Source organism: Tyto alba, unplaced genomic scaffold (genome assembly GCF_018691265.1).
Source record: "Tyto alba isolate M040663 unplaced genomic scaffold, T.alba_DEE_v4.0 Super-Scaffold_21, whole genome shotgun sequence".
NCBI lineage: Eukaryota > Metazoa > Chordata > Aves > Strigiformes > Tytonidae > Tyto > Tyto alba.
The window spans coordinates 9048649-9073782 of NW_024881295.1; the positions used below are offsets into that span (position 1 = coordinate 9048649).

The following is a 25134-nucleotide window of genomic DNA, read 5'->3' on the forward strand; positions in this document are numbered from 1 at the left end:
ACCAAACAAATACACAAGGGTCCAAGAAATGGTTTTGCAGGCTGAACTTTAAATAATCCATCCTCGGTGTCTTTTCAACGGGTCAATGAGACACTGCAAGTGTCCTCAACTCCTTAAACAGATTGCTTTAAAACACCACTTTCCATCAGATTTACAGCATTTTGAGGACTGCAACTGGGATTTCCCATATGGCAACCATGCAAACCAAAGACCCAAAACAAGGCATGACCCAGCAGCACTGTAAAGTCAAGAAAATAAGAAAGCATTGAACAAGATTAACAGGAAAGTCTGCTAACCCAGGCTAACACCAAGTATTTTCTCTGTCTGAACATAAAGTTTTGATTCAAAAGGCACTTTTTTACAGGGTTATAGCACTGACTTAATGGAGCACCACCTAAATATCCATTTCCTTGAGCCAAGGCTGGATTAGTCCCAGAAAGCCAAGTTCTGACACTTGTACTTGCACATCATGAAAGAAGAGGAAAGAGGGTGCCAAGGTAGGTCTAAACCAATTTTGAATGTTTTCTGAGTCCTTTCATGTCAGTCACGGATCCTTTATAGTTGGAGTTGTGAAGACACAGTCTAGTCACAAACCTCGAGGGAGAACAATCCAGACATACGTGTACCCACTGATTCAGGAGCTAGAGCCATTTGCTCCTCCAAGCAGCTGCAATTAGCCCCAAGATGGTCTGAAGGGGCAGGGTGGGGTGGGAAGAGGGAGGAAGACCAACGGAAGAGAGAGGGGCCATGTGTCCACCCAAGCACTCTCCCCAAGGAGGCAGCCTCCAACCTGGGCTGGAGGGAGAGGCTCTCCCTGATACGCGGCCATCCCACCGCTCTCCTGCTCCAGCCTGCCCGGCCAGGGAGGGACAAGGGCTGCGCTGCAGGTGGGCACACCTGGCCAGCAGCTCCAGCCAGGAGAGATTGCTCCAGGCTGGACGGGGCAGCGGGGAGCTCTGCTGCAACCCTTCACTAGGAGTCCCTCTGCCTTTGCTCTGCCTAAATTTGGTGGGGCTCATCATCCAGGCAAGTGCCTACGTCAATGCAAACTTAAAGCCCCGTGCGGCACTATAGCTGCGATGGCTAGGAATTAATTTTGGCAAAGTGTGGGGCTTTCTGAAAAGCAGAGCCAGGAAAACGACAAATAAAGGCCCATATGATTTGTCTCACTGGTCCTCCCAGTAGCTGTTTCATTACATCACTATTTTCCTAACTAATAAAGGTCAAACTATAATTTTTGTTATTTTAGATTTATAGTGTCTCTCAAATGAAAGGTATTCTTATGCCAGGAAGAAGCAAAAGGAGATTTATTTGCCCTACAGATACTGTAGCAAACTCAGTTCAGAAAGAAAAAAACAAAGAAAGCATTATTTCCCTAGTCTTTTTAAAAAGGAAGAAAACAGTGAACAAGTCAAGATTTTTAGCACGGGGGAGAGGGGGGGGAGGGGGGGAGGAAGAGAAACAACAAAGAAAAAGAGCAATATGAGCCTTTATTCCCAGGAGATCCTTTTAAAGAATTTAGGAGACTCCAAGGGATGCAGCTGTACTTCCCGTGGCCTGCAGCATTTCACTGGGGACACAAGGAAGGTCACCACCACCTCGGAACAGCTCGGTACACCCACACTGCACACACAGAGCACTCAACCCAGAAGTGCATTACACCGGGGCGGGGAGATGAACTGAAAGACACTGCGGGCACAGGGGTGGAGGACTGATGGTCCATGGAGCAGTCCTGCAAAGGGCCCCCGCTCAAGCTCATACACGGCAGCAGGCTTCTCTCAGGACTCCTTCAGAGCAGAATCTGCAGCAGTGATGGGAGACAGAAAAGCTCTTTAAGAACACACAGGTAGGAGATTGCCAACTAGGTAACACGCATGTGCCGTTCTCGCTCCCAGCTTTAGGCAGGCTGGGTATTTGTACGACAGATTACTAAGTAGTAAGTTCAGTTCATGAGGAACCACACCATATCAGCATGCTGCTTGCTATAAAAAGGCATTTGGAAATGATACAAGCAGCTATACATACATAATACATTTTATAATGCACACACAGCCCGAGGAACACCACTTGATGCATTATTGATAGGCAGCCACTTCTAAGGCGAGACGGACTTTGAACAGCATTGCAGCAGGAGGGTAGGGTACAGGGAAAGAAAATAACAGAACAAGAACGTTAAACCGCTGCAGGTCTTAGATAAACAGACTAATTAGCAGAGAGTTTGTCTACATTGAAAAATTAACTCAAGCATTGTCCCTAACTTGACCTCCCATCTACATCTTTAATTCTAGCACAGTGCTTTCAACTTGAGTTGGCAGGAGACACAGGCAAAAGTTGGATTAAGCACATTTAAGCGACACCTAAGCACCAGTGCAGGCAGGCAACACTCAAAGATCCCTAAATCCTCCAAGTTTTCCCCACTACCTTCCTCCTGCCAAGCAGACAAGTACAACACCATCATACCCCGTGGACAAATTCAAAAAGCAACACAACTTTTTTGTATACATTTATATATATAAAAATATTTATATGTATATAATATATATTTATTTTTAAAGTTTAGTGCTATATATAAATACAGCAGAGCATTCAGAGCGCTTGGCATCCTGCAAGCACAGCTACTGCTACCCAGAGCTGTATCCTTCCTTCAAAGGATACCCAAGATCACTCAAGCTCAACTCACTCAAGAGGGGCCAGCTCCACCGGGATACACAGCTGGGATGACCTCTCCCCACAAGCTCTTCTCTTTGGCCACTCATCAGGGGAGGGGTGGTGAGAGCATCCTTCAGTATTTTGGGCAACCAAGCCCTTCACTGCTAGCAGGAGCCAGCAGCAGTATCAAGCTCAATAGATGTGGGCAAGATTGCTATGAGCTTAACTCAGTTCTGAAGGATATCAGTAGGAAAAAAAAAGGAGGTAAAGTTGCAGGACCCTGTGGAATAGGAGGGGGAGGTAACAGTTACGCTTGCCTAGAGCAAGGAGACATTTCACCATGAATCGGGATCCCTTGAGTTGGAACCCAGCCAGAAAGTCGAAATAATAGCCCTTCTGCTCACAAAACCAGCACTGAATCTTGACTGTTCACAAGCTGTCTGGAACGGAGTTTTAAACTCATTTAAAATACAATAGGGAAAAAAATTCCCACTTCCCATCACCCTGAGACGATATTAAATTGATGCTTTCTCCATTCTTGGTTTGACTGGTTTTCATTACTGGGTTCCCCAACAACTAAATGCTTTCTTCAAAATTTGCCAATTTTGAAGCATTGTTTTTTTATGTATATTTTTATACTCCCTCCCTGCCCATGATGCCATTGAAAATCTTTAACTATTGCATATGCACAGATGCGGAAATTTTCCTTTTACCTGGATTAAGGGTTTGCATTGTTTCTTTGAATCATCCAGCTTGTGTCTTTTACAGGAAATTAAATTATCACAAAGCATCTTTTAATAATCATAAGAGCTCTCCGACAATTCAATTTGCGAAAAGACAGACCAGCATTCTGCATTACAGTAGGTGGTTTATCAAGCATTTTGACAGAAGATCTTGTTCAAAGCCTTGTCCAGAAATTTAATACCACCTCGTACTATTCCAGCAATGCAGTCAATGAACAGAAAACAATTATGAGAGCACAACCAAGCAACCGCTCGCTCTGTTCGCCGGCTAAGTTACTTCACAGTCTTAAAATCTGGAAGTCTCTGGGTACCAGCTAATGTAATCCAACTGAGCTGCAGCCAGGATCAACTCCATGCAGGCAAGTTAATACTGATCTGCTTTATTCTGTTTTCCTAAAATGAAGCCAGCTCTGCACCACCAGAGGCCCCAGACTAGTGAAGGACAGAGCCTGGCGGTTCCACTCCCAAAACCGGCACAGCGTCTTGGCAGGGACTCCTCATTACAGGTCACCTCAGAGGATGCAGACGAGAGGGACAAGGGGAAGAGATGCAGTGAAAGACAGACAGCATCAAGGTACAGACAAACAACAAAGCAGCCTAGGGACAAAGGCTGCTACGTACATGTGAGCAGTTGTCCCTGCCGAATACATGAAACACGGCCAAAAGCAGCAGCCCAAACACAGGAAAGCTCTTGCTTTGACATACCAACCTCTCCACATGCCACTTGATCACCCGTGCCTCCCCGAAAAGTGTTGCTCCCGCTCAGCTTCACTGTCTGCCCTCACATACTGCAAGGGTTCTGCATGCTACACAGTCAGTCAGCCTCTTCTCAGAGGAGCTCAGGATCCAAAAGTAGAAAGACAGATAAAAAGCAGGACAGCAGGAAAGCAGTGAAAACGAGGGAGGCAACATATCCCACCCTCAGAGGGAACGAGTGGCAGAGCTACAAACAGAGCTCAGTCTGGTCCCATCCACCCAGCAGCAGCTCCCAGCATGAGCACAACCAGCTTTTGTGCAAATGCTGAGACACACAGCATATTCCAAGCAAATAGTCCTTAAGGGGGAAAAAAGAAAAAAGATGCCTCAAGTAAGACTTTTGGGACAACTACGTTTGCTCCTGGGCTTTAGCCTATTTTTAGTAAGTTGTCTTTCGGATGCCAAAATAACATCTCTCCCCCTCAGTACATACACAGCTGGACATGAATCTTCACAGCCTGACAGGCATCATCTGCATTCAGCTTCACAGATGTGAATTACAATCGGAAGTCTTGAAAGGAAGCCTCTTCTCTGGAAATCCAAACAAGTTGTTAACATGGTCCCAGTGCCGTGCATACAGCCCATGGGAAGGAGTGACCCACAAGTGCAGACTTAGAAAGTTCCTTCCTCACCACCAGCAGAATTTCCTCCATCCTTTATTCCTGAACACCATGCTTCTAAGAAAATCAACATGCGTAACTCAAATGCTATAATACAGGATCGCTCCTTTTCTCCAATACAGGCACTATTAGTGCACAGGATCACAGCTAAGAATTAGTGTTCCGCTCAGTCTGCCTCCTTGGCCACCACAGCTCCACAGAAAGGCTGCAGTCTATTTACATCCCCCAGATAACATGATCTCTGCACAGGCAGGAGAGGCAGCTGGACAGTGTGGGCACTGCTTTCCTGTGGAGAAGCACTGCTGTGTTCCTGTGCGGACCTGCAGTTTGAAACTCCTAGGTGGCATCTATCCCTCCTCACTGCCATCCCTGAGAGAAGCAGGTGGCATTGCAAACCCTCCGGAGCATCACAGTGCTCTGTTCAAACCCAGAGTAAACAGGGCTGTAAAATTATACCGGTCCATCTCTTGCCTCCAATGCTCTCTGACACACCTCCCAGAACATGCACATTTTTGTACCCTTTGTGTTCTTCATGAGGCCTTGAAATCTCACCGGGAGAACTGTGACGACTCCAAAGACACAAGTCAGCAAAGCTCCATGCCTCTGGGAGCTGCCTCTGATTCCATCCACAGAAAATCATCCCAGGCTGTCCTGAGTATCATCACTGCTGGAAGTCCACCATACCCTCACTCCAGTGCTGGGAAAGGGGGATGAGGGCCAACACAAGCCCCAGCAACACGTTTTCCCACTGTCCTGGGAAGTGCCAAGCTCTGCATTGACAGTTTGGCCATCAACCAACCTCCTGCATTCCCCGACCCCCACAAGAGGTTCTGCAGCAAGAACAGGGCTGGCGCCCACCCACTCAAAGGCTGCCCTAAGCAGATTGTCTTCCTCTGCTTTCCACATCCCTGACACATGCTCCATCGCTGCGGAGCACAAGGAGGAAGCAGGCATACCAGAACAGTGTGCAAAATCCTGTCACATAGGAGAACCAGCTCAACTTTGGCCCTCGTTAGCAGGGCACTCAACCTGACCTCTCCCTCCGTAGGGAGGAACGTGCAGGTCCACAACAACAGATTCACCCTGAGCAGGCCCATGTTTTCTTTAGCTACTTTACTTCATCTCCAGCCCCCCTCTGCCTCCCTATACCCACAGTCCTCTCCCATAAATCTGCCTCATTTCTCGCAAACGCCTACACAGTGAGCTTTGTGTGCTGGCTTGTCTCAAAACTTCATCAAGCCTCATACAAGCACAGCCAACTTTTAGAGGAGGATTCACTTTTCATTCTTCATAGTCTCAAAGCTATGCAACATGCTGAGTCCGTGCTGTAACCTCCTGTTTATCACAGAACGAGTAACACAGTTTAATTTGGATTAATTTCATGTATGGCTTCTATCAGACACCAGAGAACCTCTGGCTGCCCTCACACTTCTGTATAAACATCAACCAGATCCAGGCATGAGGCTCTAGCTATGGGAGGCAAAACCTCTGCCTCAAAGCTGTGCAGCACAGACAAGAAGGATTAAAGAAAGGACACTGCATAAATTACAGCGCTCTGAATTTCCTTGTGTGCCTGTGGAAGACTGTGAGCTGCGGTACAGAGGGCAGGGACGTGCGCTTAGAGGACAAACCCCACGGCGGGCAGCAGCACATGTAAGGAGCACGTCCTCCAGCAGGGCCCGTGGAGGTACCTGAGGGTCACAAGAACTTCGGCCACCGAGGCCACTCTTCCTCTCCACCGTTCTCAGGAGGGGCCGGCAGGACAGGGGATGCTGGCTCCAGCCAGGCAGCAGCACAGCAATGTAGGCTTGGCAAGACAGCTGCCACGCAGGGATGGACAGCTCTGAGCACATCCAATCCAAAACTTCACATGCGGGAAGGGTCTTTTGTGATATTTTTGTCAAGTGACAGTATTTTGGACTGTGCTGTTGTACCCTCAACCCTGTGATTTCTAACTCCTCGAGCCAGCAGGGTCACCTGCAGCTGGCTCTGGGGGAGTTACCACCCAACAAGCCCACCTCTACCCCTAGCAGTCCAGTCCAACCCAGCCCCCCTACACACCCTCACGGGCCTGTTTCCTTGCCCCTCATTTCCACGCCCAAAGACTTCAGCAGCAGAGACCCCACCACCCCCTCCACACAAGGGGGGCAGTAGCAAGATGTCCTCCTCCCTTCACCAACCATCTCCCTAATAGCTCATGCAGACAAGAGGGACAACAACAAAGGCATCTCCTCTTGGGCCATCAGTGGGTCTCTATCCCCACTGACCTTCCTCTTTCCAGGAAAACACTGCAAGTTGGACAACGCACGCAAAGTTGAAGTTTCACTTAAAGCAAAAGCAGGACTTTCATTGCCTCTAGCAGGTATTTCATGCACTGCACTGTTCTCGCTCTGCTTATGGCAAGTAACATCTTACCCACAAACAGCCCAATGTCTTGGGGCAAAAAGAGACAGCAAGCCCAAAAAGGCTCAGAGGAAAGGTGGTGGGGTCCCACTTCCTCCTTTTCACACTGAAGAAAAGGGACAGCCTCCTCATTTTGCTCCTAAATGCACACTCTGTGGTAGCTACATGAACACAGCTGAATCAAAGGAAGGGAAAAGCTGCTCCTCACCACCTGCAGCAGTAAAGCCAAGCCCTAATTACTGCAGGCATAGAAGAATGATATAGCACATTTAGTAAGAAGAGGAATTAACTGCAATATCACAGCCAAATTCTAATTTAGCATCAGCAGTCCAGCTGGATACACTGTCCTAAACAACCGGGTAGCTGATTCTAAACTATTGCCACATGTGCAGTAGCTTCCCTACCCCCTTTAGTCCCTCCCCTCTGAAAGAGACGTTGCAATACATCAGTCTATCAAGGCAAGTCTCTACAGAAACATCATCTTTTTTCAACTACTTCTGCATTTACAGAGGCCTGACAGTAAGCTTAGCCTTGACTAAGCGTGGCAGACCTAACTCTGCAGCCTGTTATTTTTGCACCATGCCCCAAAGTGAATGGAGCAGCGTAAGGCACAGACACATGCCAAGCATGACCTCACATATATTTTGACAACTACATTTTCGTACCAGTGCTGGGTTTCGGTAGGAGCAAAGTTACTTTTCAGTACAGCATGTCAAACAGTTTCTCTTCACAGAAACACAACAGGGTGAGAACAGTTCTTCATCATATCTCCATGATATTTTCACTGATGAATTAATAAATTATCATTTACATCAAGGACAAGATTTCCGGTTGGAGGTTATTTACTTTCACCTCAATCACACAGCTCTGGCAAGCTAACTCAAGATAGAGATGATGTACAAACCAAGCAGCAAGTGCTCACATGCTGGGAACTGTTCAAACAGGAATAATTCAATCTTTTTGTAGTCTCACCCAGGCTAATTTGCCACAAGCTGTCTCTTTTCAGATGCTACATGAAACACAAGAAAAAAAAAAAAACTGGATTAAACTGGTATGTTTACAATCAGCTCATCTACTGAGAGTTCAGGTCAGTTAGTTTTCTAAGTAAAACAAATTAATTTTCTTCAGCTTTACAGGTTTAAAGGAACAAAAATTTATTGCACTAACCAAACATTTCTCACTGGACAAGCGTGCAGCAATCACTTAACTAATGCAAACGATTTTCAGTACGCATGCAAGGAATGTATGGGATAATTGTAGGGCACTCTCTTCCACAAGCATTTTACAAGCACTTTTTAGGTAGCTATGGAGACGTTACAGCCTTTTCCATTTTGCTGTCATAACTAGACAGCTATTGATTTATTTGTAAAATTCCTTGGAAGAGTGGGGAGGGAAGGGAGAGTTTTAAGTACTGCAAAGTCTGAGAGCGAGAAGCTGAAGAAAACAGAAACAGATTTCAGATGGAGACAGCAGCACAGAGGCTCCTTACAGGAGGTAGCCTTGAACTCCAGGTCCTGCTTTAGTATTTCTGCAATTAAGGAGGTAAACATACACCCCTATATAGCATGCAGGCAACAGAGGGATAGCCTCCCATCCAGGTCCAAAAGAAAAAAATATTTCTAGCTACCACTGCCATCACCCTGCACAAAAGAAGGCACCCTCCAAGGGTGTGCTGTGGTTTTGCTCCGACACAAAGCTCTCCAGAGACGTGGGGGGACTCCACCCTTGCAATCATCATGCTGGGCTACAAGATGTTCCCCTTTCCCTCTAAGCAGTTTATGAGGAAGCCCCAACCCGGTCAGGCCTCGCAGGTAATCAGTGCCTCCTCTGCACCGCCCCCAGGCACCACAGCCCTGCCCTAGATGACTGGTCGAATGATCCTGCACTTCGCCCTCCTCCCGACAACAGCTCAAGACCACGCTGTAAGCTGAGCAACTGCTGGTCCTCAGCAGCCGATTCTACCACGACACCCAAAAAGATCCCGAGATAAATGCCTTTCACCACCCTGATGCCTTCATGATCAAACACTTCTGTGTATGTGGATTTAAGACTACACATCACAACAAGCGAGTCTGAAACCTGAGATATCGACCTGGAAAACACTGTGTTGCACAGATAAGGATGTACAAATAATTATGGATTTAGGTCTCATTCAAAAACTCCCTCAGTAATGATAACAACAGATTTTTCCCTTTGGATAAAACAGAAAGGAAAGCCTGTTCAACCAAAACATTTTTCTTAAATTCACCTTAGACCCAGTCACAACAATGGAGCCAGAACCTGTAAAATTATCTCTACTACCAAGCTGCAGGAAGTTTACCAGCACCACCCTGAAAACAAATCCCAATCTTCTCATCTCCATGTCCTCACGGCTGTTCACTGAAAGGACACTCTCAAGCAGTACTGCAAATGGAGGCAAAGCAAGCAAGACACTGCTGCTGCTGCAGAAGTGTTTGCACCCACAACAGATCTGGTACCGCTTCACGTAACACCCATCTGTCCATGCAACCACATCGTCAACATTGCTTTGTTAATTTGTGTGAAGGCTTGAAAGGGGGGAAGGATTAATCATCCTTTAAGCTCCCCAAGAAGCCGTCTGAGAAGTGCCACTACTGCCCTCGGGGTGTATGGGTGTCACCAGCCACCATGGGTGGAAGCACTCGGTCTAGACAGCACACAGACACTTTCCCCACTCCCGGGGATGGTCAGATCGGCCCACGTTCACAACGGCCTGGTCACAGCTTTGCAACGTACTTCTGCAGCTGGCACTACTAGCCAGCGGCCAGTAACACCAGCCAGCCCCCGTGCCTGCCAGCACAGGGCTGCACCGGGAGCGGGACAAGCCAGCAGAGAGGCAACGCCACAGAGAAGCCCCAGGACTCACCCCATCCTGCACCCAGCTGCTCCCCGGTGTTTCTGCCACCCCAACACCGCCAGCAGCACCCCTGTTTCGCAGCAGTGCCACAAATCTGGTGTCAAGCCCCACCAGGTGCCAGAGGCACGCCACGCGGCTGCAGCGTCCCCATGCCGTGGGGCACAGTCCGGCCTCAGCCGCTGCAGCTGGATGGCTACACGCCTCCCCCCCGGGGTACCGGGGTGGGAGGGGGGCACATCCGCACCCCTGACCCAGCAGCAGTCCTCCCCCTCGCTTGGAGAGCAGAGCCATGCTGCACACACCTCCCTGGGGTCCTCCACAGAAACCAGCTCCAACCCTCCCAAGCAAGGGCAGTAGGAAGAGATGCACACTCCCCCTGCCCCCCCGCCCCCAGCATCCAAATTCCTGGTAGTGCTGCACATCCCAAGGATACCCCAAAAAACACATTTCTGTCCAGCACCATCAGAGGTTGCAGTGGTCCTGCCCAGCACTACACAGGAGGCCCAACACCAGCTCCAGGATGAGTGAGGAAACCTCTGAGGGGATACTTTCTGGTTAGGATCTGTTTCACACCCAAGGGGAGGCATAGACCAAGGTAAACCACTATATGCTCTTTTTGGAGGAGAAGAAAAAACAAACAAACAAATAAACAAAAAAAAACCCTACATAGTATAGGAAAATATCCCAGCCTGACAAGGAATTCTTCTTTATTGAAATAAGAAAAACAAGTTCTTAGAGCCAAATTAAGCTTAGCCAAGAAACATAAATATGCATTTCTGAACCTTCCCCTGATGTTTCCTTTACAAATATAACAAATTAAAATGCTGTCACAAGTTAAACGAGCTTCACTTAAGTGGATTTAAAAAAAAAAAAAAAAAAGCTGATGGCTCTAAAATTCAACTAACAAGCCTTTTCAGGTCTGCTCTGAACCAAAACCAGCTTCCCAGAGATTTAAATTAAGAGTAAGGAAATAGTCTCCTTTGCTTAATCCTGCTTTGGAAGCAGGACAGAGGATACTGCAACAAAGCTAGCACCTGAACCCACCAGGAGGCATTTAGCTACCATATGACTTTCCTGGAGATTAGTTGCTCAACACACCCACCTCTTCTTGAAGAAGACACCTTTGCTCCACTGTGCATACAGCTGTGGGCAGGAATTAGGAACACCCAGTATGCCCTGGCTGCTCCGACATGTCCTTATACCCCTCCCTCTATGTAAGCCACTAACCCAATGAAATTGTCTATAATACACACCCTGTTCCAGGAGAACAGCCTCATCTTGAACTTGGATCTTGAGAGAAGCCACCAAAGATGGCTACTTCAGCCTCCAGATGCAACATGAAGGTCCCTCCCTTGCAGCACAGAGGTCCCTAAGAGGCCGGCTACACAAAGCACTTGTCAGCTACAGTGAGGAGCACCTTGTGTTTTTCAGTGTACCAGAATTTTGGGGAGGATGAAATTTTTGTCTGGTTCTTAAAAAAGGAGCTCAATGTACCATCCCTCCCCTCCCATTTAACAACAATCTATCAGAGATGCTTCTAGTGCAGAAGAGAGAGCAAAAAGGCCACAGCTGAGCACCACAGGAAACACATCCATCAGATCACCACCTCCCACCATAAAGTGTGTTTTCCAGCTTGGACATTTGGATAGGGAAACCAATGCATGTCCCAGGACCAGGAACACTCCCTGCTCACATCCACACCCCAGCCTTCGCCTCCCCCTGCATCCCACGCACAGCAGCTCTCAGAGACAGCACACTTCCCACCAGGCTCATTCCCAGCACTCCTCTGGGATTGATAAAGATGAACCCATGCTACATTTTAGCACAGGTTCATAAACCTAGAGTGGTAGGAGAGACACTTCACACCCACAAGAGAAGCTTCCAAAATAAGGCAAAACAACACAATCACACAGCTGACATCTACAAATACCCATTCACGCTGAAGCTGAGGAGACCCCAATAGCTGATACGCTCCCTCTCCTTGTCAACACCTTCACTCCACAGGACTTCTTCCATATGAGACTACCTGACCCAAGCCTAAGGGAAAACAGATTCTGGCAGTCTCCATATGACAAGAGTCATTCTTCAACCTGTGCCAGCTGTGTCTTTGCTAAGCTGTACAGAACCCAAGTGCTACAGCCACAAGGGATGATGACTATTTTCAGAAACACAGAAACAGCTCAGTGCTTTTTTACAATAAAGATACTTTTCCTCACCTGCTCTTCAAGGTAGGCGTTAATTATCAGCATTACACTCTGCAGACCCTTAATTTGATCCTACAGACACCTTCAAAAACTACCATGAACAGCACGCAGCCTGTGAGCCATGGCTTGGTCGCTCCTTTAAGCGCAAGTGTGATGATAAACCTTAACAGCACCTTACTGCTGCAGACAGAGAAACCTGCTGTGACATCTTTGTCAAATTCTGCATCAGGGGGCAAAGGCCAACAAAACAGTCCCCGAGTCACTCACCAAACCACTACTCTTTTCATCAGGGAAAGATGTCATTATTACTAATGACTTTCCTTCTGAATTTTAGAACTTGCTCTGAAACCCTTAGAACTGGCGCTGTGCTAGGCTGAACCCCTTGGCCCGGGAACGCCCAGCCACAAAACTGGAAGAGAACCAGACTCCCATGGCCATGCCTGCTGACAGAGCACACGGGCAGCTGTGCGCACAGCTGCCACAGCATCAGCAAATGGTACCGCCCTTCCTCATCCCCAAAAACAGATCCTGGTGCTGGTTTGGTAAATGCATGTCTATTCTTGTTTCTGGCATTCATAAAAGAGCACTACAGGGGAAAGATTTTAAAACTATGTTTGTTTGGCGGTTTGTTTGTTTTTACAGTATTAAAGCTGTTTTTCTGTCACCAACTAAAAATTGCGTAGGTTGTATCTCCCTTCACAATTACTGCAGTCTCCATGAACTATTTGGTGTTATTATCTATATTTATATATAAAATATACCCTACACTTTTTAGCTAGATTTTTGTTTCAGAATTGATCAGTCTGAGAAAAGGCATGCAAGACCAAATCACTATCCTTTCATCTTATTTTGACACATCTGTTACAAAGCAAGAAAATGAAGTTGTTCTCCCAAATCCATCCCATTTGGAGCAATGAGAACTCTTTGATTTAAAATGTGCTGATTCATGCTAGTGGTTACCAGATTTTTCCGATCTAAGACATAATTAGACAGCTGGTTTTGACAACATAAAGATTCTCCAGTTTAGAGATGAAATGCTGCAACAGCCAGGTCAAGTCTCAGCCTTAAGTTTTCCACTAATATTTAGGAAAAAGCTATTAAGATGCAAGTACAAACCAACTTTTGGAACAGTGTACTTGATCTTGGGGCTTCTTGTTCACAGGTGGCATTCGATGGGATTTTATTCATGCAAGAGTTACAACACTGTGCCTACTGGAAGTGTGATTACCATCAAGATGCATGCAAATGGCTGCATAAAATCACACTTTTTGTTATTTTTATATTACCTCAAACACCATGGTCCTGGTTCTTTGACACAATTTGCACGGCTTAACAATGCAGAGCAAGAGAAAGGAAAGTGAGCATCCTTACCTTAATACACACTGGGACACAGGTTTCCAGCCCACTGCTGGACAGGAGATCCAATCTCCCTAAGTATTCTCATGTGATATGGGGGAACCAGGCTTTTGAATCTCCCAGAAGTTTTAACAAGAGTCAGCCTTGCACCATGCTTTTGGAAGAAAGAGGAGAACACTTCTGGTCTTCACCAGGGGCCATTCCTCATGGTCCTGAGATGACATGCAGGAGAAGATGCAACATGCAAGGCACAAGGATTTAATAGCATTCCCTCCGGACAGCTCCTCTAACAAAAAGCACACTGATGAAGCATTAGCTCTGTCAGCCCAGAGGGGCCAGGTACTCAACAGCAAGAACGCACAGGACTCCCACCCAGGGGATATGTCGGGTTTGCGAGGCCATACAGCACAGCCTAAGCCCTTCCCAAGTTTTCTATCTGCCTCCCCATTAATGAAGAAGATGGCCCAGGCAGGGGCAAGGAGAAGAAAAGCTCTAGCTACAGCTGGCTGCAAGACCTGTATCTATTTCCACTGAGGAAAGAAATCAGCTCTTTACATAATTGGCTTATCTTGGCCTTTTGACAGAAACAGAAGCCCAGCCAGTGGAAAAAGTATAAAGCTTTAACCCACCACGCTTTCCTCATGTACAGCAGAAGTCACAGAGGAACAAAAGTGCTCTGGAAGCTAACAGATAGCAGGAAATCATATATGCCCATAGCAAGGGCAATACACATCATGGGCAAGCAACTGTGAATCCAGTGTGATGACTGAATTATTACTGGAAAATTCCAACCTTTATGCATAAATAAAATACTATCTTGGCAGCAAACACTACTAGAAAAATAACAAACAGCCACTAACCTCAGCCTGAACTGAGCCAACACACAAGTCAATTTGTGAGAGGAAGGTTGGGAAAAAAAAAAAAAAAAAAAAAGAGGGAAAAAATGGATGCATCATTCCCTCCGTCTCAAGGTGTGTTCACAGCTGAGCACCCTCACTATGGCACTCAGAACAAGGAGAGACCCACAGCGAAGATCCCACCAGAAACCTACTGATCTAGACGTTACGACTTATCGTGATCATCTGTTCAAGTTGCCTGAAGTTGGAAACACGCAACAACTGCAGATGATAACCCCATGGCAAAAGAAACACTGTCCTCCAAAAGAGGGACCGAGCTTTAATCCTGGATTGGATGCTGACTTTCCAAACACTGGGCAAGAGATGTAATCTCTCAGGAATAACACAAAGCCTTTCCTATGTTACGCAAAGATTAATGCTTGTAAACCTGCCATCTTCAAAGAGCTATTTGATCAGTAAACTTTCAATGGTGTCCAAAGCTGTCATTAAATGCCACTGTTTCTCCATTCACAGATTACCTGTTTAGCAGTCAACTTTTCAGCACTAACAGTCAGTTTCCTACCAAGACACAAGGAAGGCTGATGCCCGAGTCCTGCTCAAACTAAAAAAGTCATCAGAAAGGCAAAGACTGATAAAGGAAGAGACCTAGGCACAGTACACCTGCTAAGGAGGCATAGGCTCTGGGCACACAAACAAATTTACAGTATGGCAAGACAGGGTGGGAATTTATACCAGATGCTAAATAAATGTCTGGGTATAAACACCAGGAGTAAACACAAGGCAAGGCAATGTATTTTACCTCTCCTGGGCTGGATCCAAGAACGAAGTTGCTAATGGGATGACTAATGGGATCTCACAATTACAAAGAGGGAGCAGGGCCACTATTCAGCCTAAGTACAGGAAAGTACTAAGTGGTTTTATTTATGAAGGTATTAAGTGGTTTTATGTATTCTTAATGCACAGCTGTATGCACAAGCTCCACACAAGAAGGGTGAACACAACGAAACCTGCCTGAACCTTTCAATAAACCTGTTCCTTGCATTTATAAATTTACAGATGTGGCTTGGCCAGACAGAAATAGGTCAGATCGTAATTGCAGAGCTTTAAAGAAGCAACATAACTTGGGTTTTGCTTTGAAGCCTGAAAAAAACAATGGTAGGTAGGAGAAGAAGCTGTCTCAGGTATACCAACCTAACTTGGGTATCACCATTGACAAGCCAAGGCAGAGGTTACCAGCACCTTCTTAAGGAAGAGCATGCAAATTCAGCAGCAGGACAGGAGCTTTACTGATCACCTTTAATACCACAGGAATTTCCAGGATGCTCCATTACCTCCCTAAATCCTGACTAATATTTGGACTCTTACTTTCCCTGTTGAAAACTCCTGCAAAGCAGTGGACTCCCCAGTCACAGGCATTTATTTTTTTTGCGCTCCTCTTGCCCCACACCAGGAGCCAGGGACACATCTTTGAGCCATCTGTATTGGATTTGTGATCTGGCTACCTCCCTGTGCTCCCCCCACCTTCACAGAAAACACATAACGCAAAGCACAACAAAGAAAATTAGTCAGTTATTCAAACGAGTTTACAGCAACACCATCTTGTCCTGAGTAAGCCATAGATATATTCTGATGCAATCACACTACTGTCAAGAAAGTGACTAAACCTTCTTTGGTTTTAAACCTCTCCAGGGGAAGGATTTTCACTTCAATGAACCTGCTCTTTGAAACTGTGAAAGACAAACACATCACAGAAATCCCACCTGGATGGATTCAAGAGACACAAAACCTCCTGAAGGATGCTGTACCGTGCACCCCATAACACTCAGCGTTGCCTGTCCTCAGGCCATCCAGACCTGACCAGTAAGTAGGGACCAGACTTTGTCCTCCTCATCACCAGTGAGCAGTGGGACCAGACAGGCTGGCAGCACCACCTGGGAACCTCAGTCTCCTGGGAATGGCTGTAATTTCAGGAATGTTAACAATTATCCTCATGTTGACACAGGTCACAAGCAAAGTCTCCCCATACACCTCCACAGACATTTTCATCAGAACCCCCTTCCTGCAGTGTGTTTTATGCTGCACATGCGGTGCAACCCAAAACAGAAACAGAGCTTGCATCTAAGTAGGGAAAAAAAAAAAAAAAAAAAAAAGATGGCATTCACCACAGCTTTCTGCCCCATGACATCCTTGATTTCAAGGCGCTCCACCCTGTGTTTCAGGGACAAGCAGGAACATTACTCACGAATTTTTTCCAGAGCGTGGATCTGCTACAGACACATGAGCACAGGACACATCAACTTAAATACTCTTCAACAGAACTCTTAAACCCAGAACGGATCCAGCAAATAGATGAAAACCCCCAGCAAAACTCACCGAAGCAGTGCTTGAATCTGGACCCATGCATTAAGACTCAGGCTCTTGCCCTTATCTCATTTAAGAGGGTTACAGTGTCTGCTGAATACCTACCAGCACCTTGTTCAAAGGTGGCATGCCTCAAAGCGGGAGCAACGCTGCTGAAGAGGGAACCTGCCCCTAAGGGCCCCTCTCCCCTGCCCAGCAAACAAGTGAAGCTCCCACTGCCTTCAGGGAGGAGAGAAACATCAATTTCATACTCCCAGCATGGAAACACCGACCTTAATCTATGAGCAAAGTGGCACGCCATTGACAGTCATTCCCACTGGCAAACTGAACAACTCCCTCTGCTTCTAGGAGCTGATCCATCTGATACGGCTTTTCAAGAAACTGTGCTAAACCCTACTGTCAAAACTCCCCTGGGACAGGTTCTAAACCAAACTAGGGAGCACTTTGGCTCTTAATTTCTTACCGATGTGAAGAAGTTAAGAGGCCAAAATCCTTGCTGGATTCGGAACTGAGAGTTTAAACAGATTTCAGTTTTGCTAGTTTCCAGGATGCCTCAGGAACTGACCTGACACGCCACCTCACTGAAACCCATACTCATGGGTTTTATTGTAATTACAAGTCCCTTTTGTCCTTCACAAAATGTAAATCCTCAAGCTATGGCTTCTACCTTTAAAACAGAAGCAATAAATCCCAAGTTGGCACACCAAAACATCTTCCTCTCAGATACTCGACCGTGTAAACACAGTGAATATTCTCACTCTGTGACCCATTTTTGCTGTTTACTTTTTGGAATGCAGAGACACTCATATTACTCAATCGTGCTGCCACTGCAATACATACCAGAGCTTACACATTGTGCTGTTGGTAGTATCTGTGCTTCAGCCAAAATAAGGAGAGCCAGCAGGGTCTCTGAAGGCTCAGACACAGCCAAGCCCAAGTCCTAAACACTTCATCTGTGTTTTTGCACAATATCGGCAGTGCTGCGCTTCCACGAGAGAGCACACACGTAGTTATACCACAGCAAAGCGTTTAACACCAATGGTTACTTTTCCCTCCACAGAAATAACTACATGGGTGTAAAGCACCTTTTTACTGCTACAGCTGCACCTCAGCCAGGGTGTGAGCTAGCGCAACTATGTCAGTTTTTAGAAGTCACAGGCCTAAAGAAACAGACCTAGAAGAAATAATTACAGGATGTAAGAACCCCAGGCCTTAAATCAAAACACGTTTGTTAGTTCAAGATAAAACTCACAACTGAAGTTTCACAGAACTTGTGGCCGAAGAGTCCTACTAAAGCCTGAAAAGATTAAACCGGAGCCTACCTCTCCCCCCAATTTCCCTAAAAGCTATGTCAGTTCCAGCACAAAGGTACGTTCCAGAAGGTCAGGAGCCAATTACCGACCCTTCTGACACCGCTCTCCTTCCCCCTTCCAGCCAGGATGCAGCGAAGGCAGCACGGGAACACCCAACCGCAGCCTGCGGACAGCGGGCCGGCGGGTTTTTGGCAAGGGGGAGGGCAGGCTGGAGGGGAACCCCACCGCGGCTCCCCCCAACCCCCCTCCCCCGCCACCCAGCAAACCTGCCCGCTCCCCGCACGGTGGGGAGCGCTTCGGGGGGGGGGGGGGGGGGGGCCAGGCGGCGGGTGCCCGCCCCACAGCGCTCTGGGCCCACGGCCGGCTCGCAGCCCACGCGTGGAGCTTCCCCGCGGGGTCGGCCGCTGCCCCCCGGCGGGGCGGGCGGCCCGGGCCCATGGCGGCGGGGCGGAGCCCGGCCCCCACGGCGCGGCGGGAGCCGTCGGGGCGCGCCGCCGCCCGCTCAAAGCAGCCGCGGGGGGGGGGGGGGGGGGGGGGGGCCTCGGCCCGCCGGGACGCAAAGTTGCCGCGGTCGGGCTCGGCTCGGTTCCGGACAGCGGGGCCGGGCCCCGGGAGCTCCCCGGCGCGCCCCTTACCTGCGCCCAAACCCCGGCGGGCCCTCCCGCAGGCGGCCGCCCCTCCACCTCCGCCGGCTCCGGACAGCCCCCGCCGCCGTCCGGTCCGCGCCGCTCCGCCGCCCGCCCCGTCCCGGCCGGCCCCGCCCGCGCCCCGCCCGTCCCCCCGCCCCGCACACGGCGGCCGGGACCCAGCGGGGCGGCGCGCCGGGCCGGGCCGGGCCGCGCCGGGCTCTCGCCTCGCTCCCCGCCCCGGGGCCGGGCCTCCCCGACGGGGCGGGCGGGCGGCGCCGGGCCGGGCCGCCGCCCTGATTGGGCCCGACGGCAGTCACTCGGCGGGCGGGGGGGCGGAGCGGGCCCGGCCCCCGCTCCCCGAGTTCCGCGGGCCCCTTACCGGGGAGCGGCCCGGGGTGCCCCGGCGGGCTTCCCGCCCCGCTTCGCGCCTCAGGATCCGGCCCCTCGGCCGACAGTCGCGCCCGCTGGCGCCGGGCCGAAGCGGGCGGTGTAACCCCCCCGGTCCCGGGGAGCGGAAGGGGTGGGGGGCGGGCCGCCGCCCCCCGAGAAGCGTCCCACCGGCCGCCCAGCACAGCAGCAGCGGCCCCGGTGGGGACGGGCGCGCTCCGTCGGCTGCCCCGTGTCCCAGCCCGAAACCTTCGCCTCCTGCGTGGCAAGATGGGCGGCAGAGGCCTGAGGCTCCCTCAGGAGCGGAGCTGCGCGACTGGCCGGCCGGGGGGCTCGGCTTGGCAGCCCCGTCCAGCCAACTAACTCTCAATTTTGTTCTGAGTAGACCCAAAACTTTTTTTCATTTAATTTCAGAGCTCTTCCTCCCGTCCCTTCTCCAAAGGCTGGGTTAGACAAAACTGAATAAAGCTTATGCGGAAAAAATGATTTGGTCGTACTTAATTTCTGACCGAACTTCTAAAAAAGTGGAAGTTTCCGTTCAAAAACATGTTGAAAGTAAACACTTTGAATTCTCAACTAAAATGAGAAGGTCCCATTTGCTGTTTAAGCACAGTTAGGAAAGAGGGCGAGTTGATTCAGAACACTTTTTTTTCTGGCAAGTTACCAGCCTGTCACGTCGGCCACGCGGCTGTAGTGTGTCTCAGGTTAAACAGGAGGACTGAGTCGTAAGACTACAAGAAAAGAAACGCATGTGTCTACGCAGTTAAACGTACCTCGTTTTCTTTGTTATCTTCTATTTCTAGTACTTCTGTTTCAAAACTTCTGTGGCTAACTATGGTTTTTGACGTTGTAGCATCAGTTTCTACCATTGACATTTTTTGCCCATTTTCCTCAGTTCTTCGTCAATTCTCCAGCAAATGTTACCAGTTTGCTGCCAGCCAATGGGTAAGTGCTGGTGCCAGGCCGAATCACAGGGCTCCCGCATCCAGCGCTCCCTCCCTCCTGGAATGGCTGGAATTGGACTTGAGCAGTTACGAGCACTTGGAACAAATATTGATCCCTGCTGAAGTCTGATATTCACCAGCCTTTGTTTTCTGAATTGACTGTTCTGTTGATTCCCTCTTTTTAAGGTTTAAATAATTTTTAATTCAGAAAGATTCTTATTAAAGAACCTAATGCAGGAGGGCTTTGTTGGTCAGGATGCAATATGAGTGAGATCTCTGAAAACAAATCTGAGCTGAAAAAAACATTTCAAACAATTGTTTGAATTCTTTCATCAAAGAAAATATCTTTGCAAGTTAAGACAAATCGCCGATAAGGCTTTCTGGCTTGCTTATCTCTCATCTCCCAAAATAGCTTAGCCCTTTTTGCTCCAGGCTGGTTTGCAAAGAAAGGTTGATTTTCTCCACCTTTGTGAAAACATGTCAGCCTCAGAGAAGGCAAATATCTCCATCATCCCTTCCATGAAGGCTGCAGGAGGTTACGAGGAGTAAGATTATTTTCCAACATTCTTCACTGATGGAGGAGGTGAAGGGAAATAGCTTTTCCCTCACTTTGCAATGGGAACACGTACTGTCTCCGTGGTTACAAATCAATAAATGGCATTAAGCCTAGTATTCCAAGAGCTGTCAGAGGCATTTTGAAGGCACAGCATACACTCTCTTACATGATCTTCTTCGGGTGGTACTTCGAGTCTTCTGCGCGTTCACGGCGTGGTACAACCAGGGGTACGGTGTGGCAGAACAGTTATTTGTCAGCGGGGTCGGTGGGGTGAGCAGACGCCCTGCACGCCTCCGAGATCACCGGCACAAAGCGGGTGTCTGGGTGTCAGGGGTGGAGGCACGAGTGGGACCGTGCCTCCCACTGGCAGCCACTCTGGGACAAAGCCCCCTGCAGAACAGCAATGACTAAATCTGCAGTGCACCTATTCCGTGGTTTTGCCTGCTCCTCATTGCTGAGTGATAAACATAGTGCAGTTTTTAGTGCAGTTACCCTTACTACATTCTCACAAACATTACTATCTCATTTTATGCAGTTGAAGTGACTCACCTTTGTTAATTGGGAGTGTTAATGTCTTGTAGTGATCCAAATTTCAACTTGCTCTAGAAGTCAACTGGTTTTAGCAGCATGATGGTCATTATCCCTGTGCCTCAGTGTCAGTGCTAGCTCACAGGCGGAGCCCTGAAACACAATAACAAGTTGTGCACATCACAATCCATTTTAAATATTTTTTTTTTTTAATCTTCAGCACCTTGTTGGGTCCCAGAAGTTTTCCTCTAGACCAAAGCCTCTCCCCATAATACATCTGGTGAAAAAGCCAAGGGATCTTCTTCTCAAAGAGCAATGATTTCACACCTGGACTGTGCACAGCTTTCCTTTCAGGACAGCTCAAAAAGTGGATTCTGTGAGTTGCTCTCTTTATTCCCAGCTTAGTGTTAACCCCAAAGCTGAGCCAGGGTGTTTTCAGGTCAGGTCTCTGCTACCGAGGCTCCTGGCACAGTTGTGTCAGCCAGAGCTGTGATAAGACCCACTGAAGGCAGAGCTGTGCCAGCAAAAGCACCTTGTGCAGATGTAGGTACAAGCAGAGAAAACGGCGCTTTTGTTCGTGTAGCTTATTTTGCTTGAGGAAGTTGGAATTGGCTCTCTCAGCAAAATCATGATTTTACTGTTAGAAGCTGCATCTATCTTGGAAATGTTTACTCTTCTGACCAAGTATTGTAGCTATGCTGTCAAAGCTGTCCTGGCTTTCAGCTACATGAAGTACCCTGACTGTTAAATACTCAACTCAGCTAATTGTTTTAGCCAAAACCTTGAGGTTCAGTATGACACTATGTTCAGTTCTGGGACAAAAGACTGCACAAAAAGTTTCTAGCTGTCAAATCAATAATTTAACCTTCTTCCTCATGTTTAAATTCTCCTCCGATCCCTTCCTAAAAAGGAGAGGAGGAGAGGAGAGATACAGTGCCCAAAGGATTGACTTAATCCACAGCAGCTGAAGTACAAAGTGCCCCCAAACTGTACCCCCCAGAATAGTCAGGCTTCTGACCTTGGCTGTCCCATCCCTGAGTCCTCCCACAGCCAAGCTTTTGAAATCACTGTAGGAAAAGCCCCACACACTGAACCCACCGTGAACTGATAGAAGGGATGCTGCCATAGCTCTGCTGCGGTGGCCAGGCAGATCTCCTCAGGGCTGAAGTGCTTCACACGAGTTTCCCTCTGAAGTTTCTGGTTTAAACCCCCCAGAGAGAAGGTGGCCATTTAGGAAATGACTGATCTGCTCCCGTGCATGGGATTGTTTCTGGTGCTCGTAATGCTCTGAGGGGGGGTTACCGAGAGCCTCCAGCTGCAGTATGGGGTGACACTGCAGCAGGAGGAGGCAAGGCACATCACCTTTCCATTTGAGAATCTGTAATCTAGGGGTTAGTAGTGAAATCCATCTGTGAAGAGATTTCATGAAGGCTGGATAGAACTAAGTCTCCCAGAAAGTGCTGGAGAGAAGATGCCATTTCACACTTGTGTTGTCCATGCTGTCTTTGGTAAGGTGCTTGGTGTGGTGGCCATCACCAGCCTATCGAGATGACCAGTCTTATGTATTTTATCTGGAAACTTGTGCAATTAGCCCCTGAAAACAAAGAAAAAGCAAACTCAAGTTCTTTTCAAGTGGGCAAGAAAGCTTCCCATAAAACTTCACACACCCATGAGGGTGAACAAGTAATTAGTTGCAAGGAACTTCTCTAGCCTGAACACTGAAGCAAACCTCAGAGATGTGTCGGTGTATATCTGGAAATCACAAAAAATAGTATTACTAAGGAGAAGATGCTGTAAAATGTGAGCAAGAGAAAACCTCCTGGCATGAGCAGGAATCACAACAGGCTTGACTGGAGGAATCCATACTAGTTCACTGTCAATAATGTAGCTGTTGAAAAGACCGGGTGTTTCAGATGGGCTTTGTCTTCCCGTTATTTTGAATGACTGCTGTCATTAAAAGCAGGAAAGGGGAGATTAAACTTCAAAAGCTTTACATTCTTAAATTTCTGCAGGCCTATAAAATATTATTTTTCTCTCTCTGGAGGTCTCCGACTCACTAATGTAGCTATGTTTACCTTAACTGGGCTGAAATACTCATTAGGTTCATGCACTTGCAATTTTTCACAGCGTTCGCTCGATTTCTGTATTAGCAGATAATTCTTAGGAGCTGCTTTCTGGTATACTCAGTAAAGATGACTGCTTGATCAAGACCTAGAGACAAGCTCTTTGGGGGCTCAAGGTGTTCAGCTTCAGACAGGAAAAAATTGAGTAAGAGTAGTCAGAAGCTGGCATATAGGTAGCAGCACTTATACTGATAGACCTCACTGTGGAATGTACCAAATAAGCACATCTCCACTGAAATACACACACGTGGCTTGCACAGCAATCAGCCAGCAAGTCTATGAAGTACTGTAAAATGTTATCAGAGGAAAGCAGGCATGGTGGATGCAGCAGGACATAACAACCCTGCCAGAAACTCAGTTTGTAGCATCTGCCTAATCTGAAGGACGCTTTGCTCCTAGACGGAGCCAAATTCATCGCTTGTACAACTCACATTGTTAATCACATCTGACCTCACCACTACCTTTTATCTGTGCCTGGCTGGTGATGGCATCCTACACCTAAACTTATGTGCCCCAACCACTAGGATAACTCTCACTTTTAATTTCCCACTAATTCTGAGCTCATATTGCTCCAGTTTGCCTGGTACTGTTTACATACAGACATGGCATTATCACCCTTTTGTTCCTTTCGTATGGCTTTCACATTCTAATTCCCTGGGGAAATGTATGAATTTTTTCCTTTTTTTTTTTCCTTAGTTTCTCAGATACCCACCCAAGCACTTGGTTCAATTTGTTCTTGGCATCAACTTCTAGATTGCACCGAAATGAAAAACTGCCAGTGCTACTGAATGCAGTCTTTTTACAGTTCTGCTAAAACCAGGCTTAGAGGCACACCCAAGAGCCTTCTAGCAGGGCTCTCCAGCAAGTGAAACGCTCCTCCAGCGATGAAGTGCCTTTCTTAAGACAATCTCAAATACTGCATCCTACCGCACAGAGAAGTTACTCTCTCCACAGCGCCAATGAAGAAAACAAGGAATGAAGAGGTGAAGGATGTCTCAGTTCGCAGTGTAACACCGTCCAGAGTCTCCTGAGCAAAGCTCTGAGCAGGGCACTGCATTTGCAGGATGCAGAGCTCCCGAATGGCAGCATTTGCACCCTCCAGCCCCGCTGCCACACAGCTGGCAAAAGCAGCTGCGGTGTGGTGCCAGCCCCACTTCCAGAGCCGCAGATATCTCTGCCCGGCACGCTGTAGACATAGCTGCAGTGACTTACTCCAGATCACACAATGAGTCAGTGTCAAAGCTAGCTCAGTCAGCTGGCCTCTAGGCTAGGGCTTTAACCGGCCTTCAGGAGAGGAAAACAACGCCAGTTCAGACATTCCTTAAATACTAGGGCCGCAGGGGAAGGCGACAGCATCCTGCCTAGACCAGAGCAGGAACTGCGTTTGCTTCTCATTTCCAAGAGCCTGAGATACGTGCACCTTGTTTGTTCCTGGACCGACTCCTCTGGAAATGCGTTTTGCTGGTGACTCACTGAGGTGGGAAAGAAGGCCAGGCTCCCAGGCTGAGTCATGCCAGGCACCCAGGGTAGGAAGGGGTGCTATGAGGTGGCAAGCATCAAGCAAGTTAATCACTTGAAATTACTAAAATCTTCTGCTCTAGAGAAACAGGAGGTGGTTAGCAAAATCTTAGGGGCTGACTAGGATACTCACCAAGCTGTCTTCCTGTATCAGTCAGTGTGGTGCTTCCCATGCTCCAAGCAAAGTGATAGACAACCATAAAGTAGGGATTACTTTATTCTAAAAGAAAGGAGAGAGAAACATGGAAAATACAGCTCAGAGGAAACACAGGTGATGGTGATTATCAATTTAGCTACTATCGGTTTTGGTCT

General features: G+C 48.0%; 1 protein-coding gene across 8 annotated transcripts in view; it reads right to left on the reverse strand.

The window, feature by feature from the left end:
* The window catches only part of PPFIBP1 (PPFIA binding protein 1), a 124797-nt gene extending 100453 nt beyond the window's left edge, over positions 1 to 24344 (reverse strand). For 6 of the 8 annotated variants that reach the window (XM_042795345.1, XM_042795344.1, XM_042795343.1 and 3 more), the window contains exon 1: positions 18773 to 18864. The gene's annotated coding sequence lies outside the window, so the exon portion shown is untranslated. Of the gene's footprint in view, positions 1 to 18772; positions 18865 to 21202; positions 21335 to 22279; positions 22776 to 24016 lie in introns of those variants that run through there. The other 2 variants (XM_032986058.2, XM_032986067.2) reach the window with 2 other exon arrangements.
* Between the last annotated feature and the right edge of the window lie 790 nt (positions 24345 to 25134).